Source organism: Camellia sinensis, chromosome 12 (genome assembly GCF_055761805.1).
Source record: "Camellia sinensis isolate YWXY chromosome 12, ASM5576180v1, whole genome shotgun sequence".
NCBI classification, from domain to species: domain Eukaryota; kingdom Viridiplantae; phylum Streptophyta; class Magnoliopsida; order Ericales; family Theaceae; genus Camellia; species Camellia sinensis.
This window is the reverse complement of record NC_138972.1, coordinates 105,457,296-105,466,402: the sequence shown is the minus strand read 5'-3', so window position 1 is coordinate 105,466,402 and position 9,107 is coordinate 105,457,296.

Below are 9,107 nucleotides of genomic sequence, written 5' to 3'. Positions count from 1 at the left end.
TGAAATTTTTTATAGATTTTTTCACAAATATTTTTACTTCTTAGGCATATCTAGGTTATGTGCATTTTAAAAATTAAAAAAAAGGGACTAAAATATGAAGACAAAATTCTAAAGATAACAAAACATGAAGAAAAAAAAAAAATCAATTTTTTTTTTTTGAAAGCTGACAATCAAATAAAGTGAATATTGTTCTTTTTTTTCTTCTTCCTTCTTGTACAATGTGCGGAACTTGAGCTTATAGAATGACCCCATCTATAAAAATTCTTGTTGTTTCGGTGAGTCCAAAGTCGAATCCAAGAGATCATAGTATTTTCGATTAAAGAAAATAAAATAAATTTAATTAAAAAAGATTTGAATGATTTGAGAGAAAAAAAAAAAAAAACTCAAGGGTTTTACGTGGTTTTTCAATTTAAACCCCAAGGTTCAATTGTAACAATGAAAACCCTAATGTTACTTCTGTTTCACATTTTAGCCCCTCCGTCTATCTCCATCTAATTGAACTAACGGAAATCTGGTCAAAATTTTCATATTCAAACCCACATAGTTATGCCCTTGCATCTCCCTCATTGTAACTCCATTTTACCTCATTTTCGCGTCGTTGGATTCACTTCATGGCCTAGCTTTCATTCCACCCCTCATACGCATAGTTCCACCTCTTTTTGTGTGCCGTCGGAGCTCCAAAAATTAGTCAAAAATAAGATTTTTCTCTATTTTTATTTATTTATTTATTTTCATATTCAAACACACATGTTCAAGCCCTTGTATCTCTCTTGTCGTAACACTATTTTGCCTTATTTTTACATCGTTGGATTCATCTTATGACCTAGTTTTTATACCACCTTTCATACACCTTGTTGCACCCCTTTTGTATGCCGTCGGAGCTCTGAAAGTTGGCCAAAAATAAATCTTATTTTTCGTCAAATTTTAGAGATCTGATGGCATGCAAAAAGAGATGGAACGTGACGTGTGAGGAGTGAAACAAAAACTAGGCCATAAGGTAAATACAATGACATAAAGACGAGGTAAAATGGAGTTATGATGAAGAAGATAGAAGTATTTGAACTGGTGGCATTGAAACTAAATTTCTGGGTCTTTCTGTGGTTGTTGGGAGAAGTTAAACTGAATTTTATCCAACGTTTCTCGGCTCATGGTTCTATGGTGCATCCTAGTACATTTGGGTTAATTGAGTGGTTGTATGACTTCGGGGATGACTACCTTAGGTTTTTCGACGTGTAGAATCAATTTTTGGGATTAGATCTTGCAAATTCTGAGTCTAAGACGATGATCGACAATTGAAAATTCTGAGAGAACCAAATGAAAGATCAACGGTGAGATCGTGTCCGATTAGTGTGAAATTTTAGCAAGAAGATCATGGAGCCAGGACGGTCATATCTTACAGTTAGAATCATAAATCAAATTCGGACGATAAATCGTTAGCAACCTAACATAGTAAGAAAACTCTCTCAACCCTCTCATTCTTTTTTATTGTTAAATTTTCATATTTCTGTTCATATAGCTGAAACTTGAGATAAAATCTTGTTTATAGTTGTATGTAAATTTGTGATTTGTATATTAAATATTTGAAAGTTATTTTTATTAGTAGCCTTAAAATCGTGGTATAATTTTGGAATTAGACTTGCATGTGTAGTTTTAAAGAGATGATTGAAGATTTTATTTGATTTGATTATATGACTCTTCAATCTGCCAGAAACTTGTATGAATTTTTAGATAATTTTATACTCAAAATTTTGTGATGATCTCTTCTAGAAAGTTGTTAAGAACGATATCTAGTTCATCCAAGAATTTTTGTAACAATTATTCTAGTTTTGTACGAATTTATATGAAATTTTAATGGAATCTGAAACTGTAGACATATTTTACTGCACATTTGAAAAATTATTAAAAATTCTATATTAAACCAAATCTAGTATTTTCTAAATAAAAAATCTTTAGATTATGGAATTGATTTGTAAAGTTAAGTGTGGAATTACTTTAAGAAAATGTGACGAATCTGTGTCATAAAATTTCTTGAAATTTTACAGAATTATTTATAACTTATTTTTGGGAAATTCTTTCTGAAAAATGATCCTAACATGTTTTTTGAGTATCTCATATAATTACATGAATTTGTGAATTGCATAAATAATTTATTTATAGTTTTAACTACAAAAAATTATATTCTGAAAATTCTGGGCAGAATGATAAAGAATCAAGATTACTACTTCAATTGTTTATCAGGATTGAAAATAAGTATTGTGCTAGTCTATTTAATTGAATCTTGTAAATCAGTAGTCCCTATATGTGTGAGTTGAGATTTATTTTAGTATTTAAAATTATTATTTCACACCATGGCTTGATTAAATTGTTCACAATAATTTATAAACATTGATGGATTGTTGTAGAACGTATGTATTGATATTTTCTGTTAAAAATTATGTTGAAATGGTATAATATCGATTATGATCTAATTTGTAATTAGTACGAAAATTAATTAAAATGATCAACGAAGTGTACGAAATTAACAGTTGATGGTTAATACCAGTTGTTCAGGGTGAGTCTTGGTTTTAAAGAGTGTACGAATTAAGAGTTGACGGTTAATACCGATTGTTCAGGGTAAGCCCTGGTTTTGAGAATTCTCACGTAAATTGTGTCGCGAAACCCTAAGATGGCACGGGACTTATTTGAACCCTTTTTGGTATTTGGTTTTGGAATAAGGATGAATGTGCTGGTGGCACACAGGGAGGTTACATACCTCAGGCAGACTGTTTCCCTGGGGCAAATCACGAATGCCACTTCTTGGGTATATAACTCCGGACGTGGGCATCCCTGGTAGTTACGGTTGGTAACACTTGAATATTTGATCAATGTGGGGTTTCAAATTAACCGTTGCCATACTTAGTGGTTGGTAAGTTAAATCTCTTTGGTGAGACCTCGAGTGTCACCTAATTTATTAAAATTATTGAAATTATTTTAATGATTGTAATTTATGTTTACAATTATATTGTTATCTCATGTTTATAATTTCATTATTTTTCTCTTAAAAAGAAAGGTAGGTTTGTTGTGTTTTCTTACTGTGTTGCGAAACTCATGACATGTGTTTTGTTGCCCTGACGTTTTATGTCAAGTTTTGGTGAAGAAATAATTGAAGCTGAAATGGAGTTGACGCTAACGTAGAGCCTTGGCTTACTTGAAACCATGACTAGAGTCGAATAAATTTTATCATCTTATGTATTAGCTATTAGGGACTTTGTAATTTCTTTTGATGTTGTATTTGGATAATTTTAAGTTTTTATTTAATGTTATTTGAACCTTTGGTTATGTATGAGAGTTGGCATGTCCTATTAAGATGTCAATTTTTTGATTTATTAAGTCATTTTGTTTATTTAATTTTCCTTGATGTTCCAAAAATTTGGGGCGTCACAATAATTTTTGTTAATTCAGAAAATGAAATTGAGTTGAAATCAAATATTCTTATGAATAATTTTAGGGAAATTGTAATATACATCATTTTAAAAAGGGTGTATCATACCCCTAACTATGTCATTTTCTTTTTTAATTATGATTAATTTTCTTCTTAGTTATGACATTATTTTAGTTATGACTTATGAGTTCTTTAGTTATGCCTCGTGTTGTGTTTAGTTATAACATTTTTTTTTAGTTATGACTAAAAAAATTGAAATTATGTCATTTTTTTTTAGTTATAAGATGCATATTGTGCATAGTGTTTCCCGTAATTTTAATTAATACAGATTAGTTTTGTTAAATTTAACTTGTAATTTTTTTTTTCAAACATTTGATATTTTTAGGTAGTAATGAAATTTTTTGATATGATACGATATGAATCAGAAATGGACCGAAAATGACAAGATATAATTACACAAAATATTGAACAAGCTAAACTGGTATTGAGATAAACGAATTCAAAATGCCACAACACGACACCCATTCCTTAATACACTCACCAAAAATTTTGTCCAACCCGCATTCGCCCGATTCCAATTCTTTTGAATTGAGATTTTGAAATTAATTGTAAATTAAATATTATATTAATTCACCATGTATATTTATATTTTATATTAGATGATCCTTGTTTTACAAAATTAAAGTATTTTTTAAAAGAAAATGTAGATTAGTCAATGTTTATCATATCCTGTTTGTGCTTTTAAAATTATTTAAAACAAGTATGTCAAGTGCACTGAGGTAGATATGGGCGCTTGGCTCATAAATTCAATTAGTGATCTTGTAGTCACATTTTAAGGTGTAGTTAAAGAAATGTTAGGAATTTGAGTTGATGGAGCAGCGGCGACCCCTTTAGTTGTAATATAATTTATTAACAAACTAACATGTTACAATCTTTTTTTAAAAAAAAAAAATTAAAAAAATGTCAAAATTAAGTTAGTAAGGTCCATACCAGATGGAGAGGTAGTGGATTCATTCCCATGTGCGATATCTGGGGGTTCAGTCACAAAATAAGAAGGCCCAGTGGAAACAGAACTGCATATGGATAAACCGTGGCTTGGGCTAATAGACTGGTTTTTTGAATCAGGCTTAGAGGAGTGAGAGATGGGTTGTTCAGCCTTCTTTAAAGGAGGTGTCTCTGAATGGTCACTAGCTGTGTCAATGGTCACTGTTGAGCCTGGAGCTAGAAATTGTGTCTGTTAGCTAACGTCGTTTGGGTAAACTGTTCAGAGGCATTCCTTCGACGATGATTGGGGGGGATTAAGCTTGGGATTCAAACTCCTCAGACTGGCCGACGGTATTTTCTTGGCCAAGCTACCTAAACTCTTGGCCATCCTCGATCGCAGTTCTGGGCCATAACCTGAATCTTTCCCTTGCTCCTTGGATACATACTTGCACGTATTCTTATCGTGACCTAGGCGGCCACAATCATAACAAATCTCATATTTGAAGGAGATCCAAGTATCATTGCCCTCCTGATTCCTTTTTAGCCATAGGCCTTTAGGGAGAGGTTCATTGGTGTTGATCTCCACCCGAATTCTGAGAAAGCTACGATAGAGCAAGAGTCCTTCCTTTTGAGCTTTACCATTATCAATCTTCCAATATGGTTTCACCACTCTTTTTAGTCATATTGTGAAAAGGTAAGTGTTACGACCCAACCCCGCTTGAAGGGATTAGTGAAGTGACTGGTCAGTAATCCGACATTATCATAGGCCTTCTTAAACATACACATAATTATAGAGGTTTGCAGAAGCAAATATGTTAAACTAAATCGTCCAACGAATTGGGCAGACTTATATGAGACAGAGAAATTTACACATTTATATACATATATATTCGTATAATCATTCAAAAGAACACACAATCCAATCTGTCATAAAGGATAAACCCTACATACAAAAACATTGTTCTCATTTTCAAAACAATTTCATTACATAGTAAGAGGCTAACTCCCCAGCTTATGAAGCCTTGACAATTGACATTTCTGGAACCTCTACGTGAGGCACAAAGGTTGACTTTGCAAAACAAAAATCCAAACAGACAACTCTAGGCTTGGTCTTGCGCTTAATCACCTACATATATATATATATATATATATGAGGTGAGCTGGAGCCTAATAAATAATCACAGAGTAAAGGGTTAATGAATAATCTCCCATAATAGAAAATTTCAAACTCAGAGTTTCAGATCATAACATAATCAGATACATATTCAGACTTGTAATCATGCGTACGTGGTATATCCATTAGCTAACAGAGCAGATGGTCGTATAAGACCTATTCAGATAAGACAAATGATTATGCATAATCCAGACAGATAACCATTAAGGTTTAACAAATAGTTCCAAGAGTTGGAACCCACAAAGATCTCTGATAACAAATAACAGATAACAGATATAGATGTTAAGAATACCATAATTGCATTTTAGAAAATGGACACTTATTCATTCATTCATAAAATATCAATTCAGAAACATAATATAAATTGTAAATCAGAAAAATACTTGTAATCGAGCATAGCTTTACAGAGTTGTTACTCACAAATGGCTTCTTAGACAAACTAAGTAGAACGAAGCGCGTGACCTACACAAACACATAACAAAGCTGGATTGAAACACACGTCCCCAAACTATGTCTTATCTAATTCAGTCCTCTCTTAGTGTGTTTATAACTCTTTTCCTTATTATCATTGTCCAAATAATAGCTTCAAAATGCCTATGGATGTAAGAGGATGAAAGTGTGCATTTGGAAATGTATTTCAAAAATGCTGAAAATAGGGTAGTTCGTTCGAGCACAACTTTGGTTACTCGAGCGGTCTACAAAATTCTGTAAAACTTTTGGATGTAGAAATTCTAGGCTCGGTCCACATGCAATGTAAAGATGAGTTTGCTCAAGCGCACACTTGGTCGCTCGAGCCAACTGCTAATCCCTGCAAAAATACTAAGAGCATGCAAAGTGCGCTCGAGTGATACGACCAGATTCTAGAATTTCCATAATGCAATTTGAACTCCAAAAAACATATTGAAGGTCCACAATTCATGCATGACATACTCTTATGTTCAAATACACAACCAAAAATATGGATACTAACTCAATTGGCAAAATTAAAGCTTAAAACTTTGAGAATTCACCATGCATGTACTAATTTGACTTTAATTCTTTTCCTAGACTTGAAAACCATGCAATTGAGCTTCAAATTTTCATAATTCATGGATGCATGTGTGATATGATTCTCATTTCATACCTTAGCAGCATGAACCAAACTCAAATTGATGAAACTAGCCAAAATTATGCATACATGCAAGTATTGACTCCAAATTCTTCATTTTAGTTTCATTTCTTACATTTAATCACACACTTTTCTTGAATTCTCAAATTAAATGACTTAAACTCTTGAATTAGGGTTCATATATTTCTCTATGATCTTATACATTCATAGTGCAGAGCACTTGTTTTTATAGGGTTCTATTTATAAAGTTTGAATGCCTAGTAATGCATAACAAAACTCAAATTCTTAATTCTTGAACAAGCAGTTCAAATTCCAATTAGGGATGATCCAGCAGCAAATGAGGCAGCACTAGAACCGGTAAAAAATGACAAGTTGAAAGAGGCAAGGGCTGGGCATGATGGAACTTGGACAGCAAAATATTTACTGCACATTTAACATTCAAAAAATGCTTACCATATTAAGAATTAAATAAACAATTGGGCCAAATAATTCTTTGATTTGAAATGAACTAGACAATTCTCCAAGGGTGATAGGAATTGAGCTAAGAAGTAACATAAAAATCAATTTGAACTCAGTTTCTATACTACTTTTAGAGTTTAATCTAATATTGATACTTTCAAATTAGCTCACATATCCCATCTAAAAAAACTTAGCTCATATTCACCACAACATAACAAACTATGATATAATTTAAATATAAATTTTAAATTTATTATTATCAAATGCTTATTAATTGACCAATCAATTTTTAGACGAGATCCAAAATTAGAACTAGAACTTATTTTATAAATATAAGCAATAAAATTATAATTTTTTTAAAAAAATTGAAAATGTTAAAATATTTATGCTAATGTTTTTTATACTAAAAAATATACTTTAAAATATGATTAATTTTAATTTTGGAAGGAAACCAAATATTCAATGTTCCCTCTATATGATTTTAATTCAAATAATTTGATTGAAAGAAGAGTAAAATTTTTGAAGAGATATCAAAATTTTAAGTCTTTCTTCAATAAATTTGATTGAAATAATTGAATTGAATCAAAAATGGATTTCTTGAGTTTCTTTGAAAGGATTTTTTTCTTATAAATAAGTAGAGACTTTTATAATAATTTCAAACTTTTAATAGGATTCCTGACAAGAGAGTTTCTAACCAAAATTTATATGTATATATATATATATATAAATAAGAAAGAAAAAGAAGGAATAAAAAAAGAGTTCTAAAATATCAAGAAAAAAAGTCTAAATATTCAATTTTGCAACTTGATCGATTTGAACCGTTTGAAATGGTCCGATTTTTAAAATTATGAATGTGTGGACAATATATAAGATAAATAAGAAATGGGGCAAATTTTATTTTACCCCCCTATGCTTTGGGGTTAATATAGCTAGAAAGTCCCTATAATTAGAAAGTACATGGAGGGTTTATGACCTAAAAGTCCTGCTTCATTTTTCTTTTATTAATATTTACAAAAAGTGTTGGAATAAAATAAACATATTAGGATTTATTAGTTCCTTACAAAAGTGTACAGGACATATACAAGTAATTAAGTCCATTATATATGGCTGATTCGTAAGTACAGTCTCCGACAGGCTTCTGCGACCACTGGAAGTCAGCCATGTATACATTGTTGCTGTAAACGTCCGGATTCCCAATGCTTTCCGGAGGTTGTAGTTAAATAGACATTGTATCTTGTAGAGCCCCTGATTGCCCAGTCTGGAGAGGTCTACTGCTTTGAACCACATCGAGTTCTTCAAAGTATCGTAAAAGACCCTTGACAGCGTCCTCTCTCTCCAATGTATGTGGTTCGACGCATCCGTTCGTATGGAATATCGAACAGCCGCATTGGAAGTGGAATATCTTCCTGCGTTGGGCCTTCTTCTTGGCATTACGATGCCTCTTCTTGACTGGTTCTGGCGAACAGGGGCTTCTTGACTGTATAGAATTCTGCGTTTCGGATCGTCCACGCACTACAACATTCTCTTAGTTTAGTGACATTTGAAAGTGCCACAAAACTATTCTTCTAATGACATTTTTTGGTCTTGTGGCATTTTGAACAAGTGCCACTTCTATCGGTGCCACGGTAGATACGAGTGCCACGGTAGATACTTGCAAGTGCCACTGCACCATCATGGCTGAAAACTTTCAATGACATTTTGATGTCATGGTAGATATTATTTGTGGCACTATCAAGCGCCATTAAAAAAAGAGTTAGTGACACTTGTAAGTGTCATTACACCATCAAGACTAAAACCTTTCAGTGACACTTTAATGTCATGATAGGCACTATTCGTGACACTATCAAGTGCCATTCATGACAATAATTCGTTGTAGAATAATTTGATCCGCTCTTGCGGATACTCAAACCGCCAACTTTCCGCACCATAAACCTTATACACCACACTCTTCTCACTACACC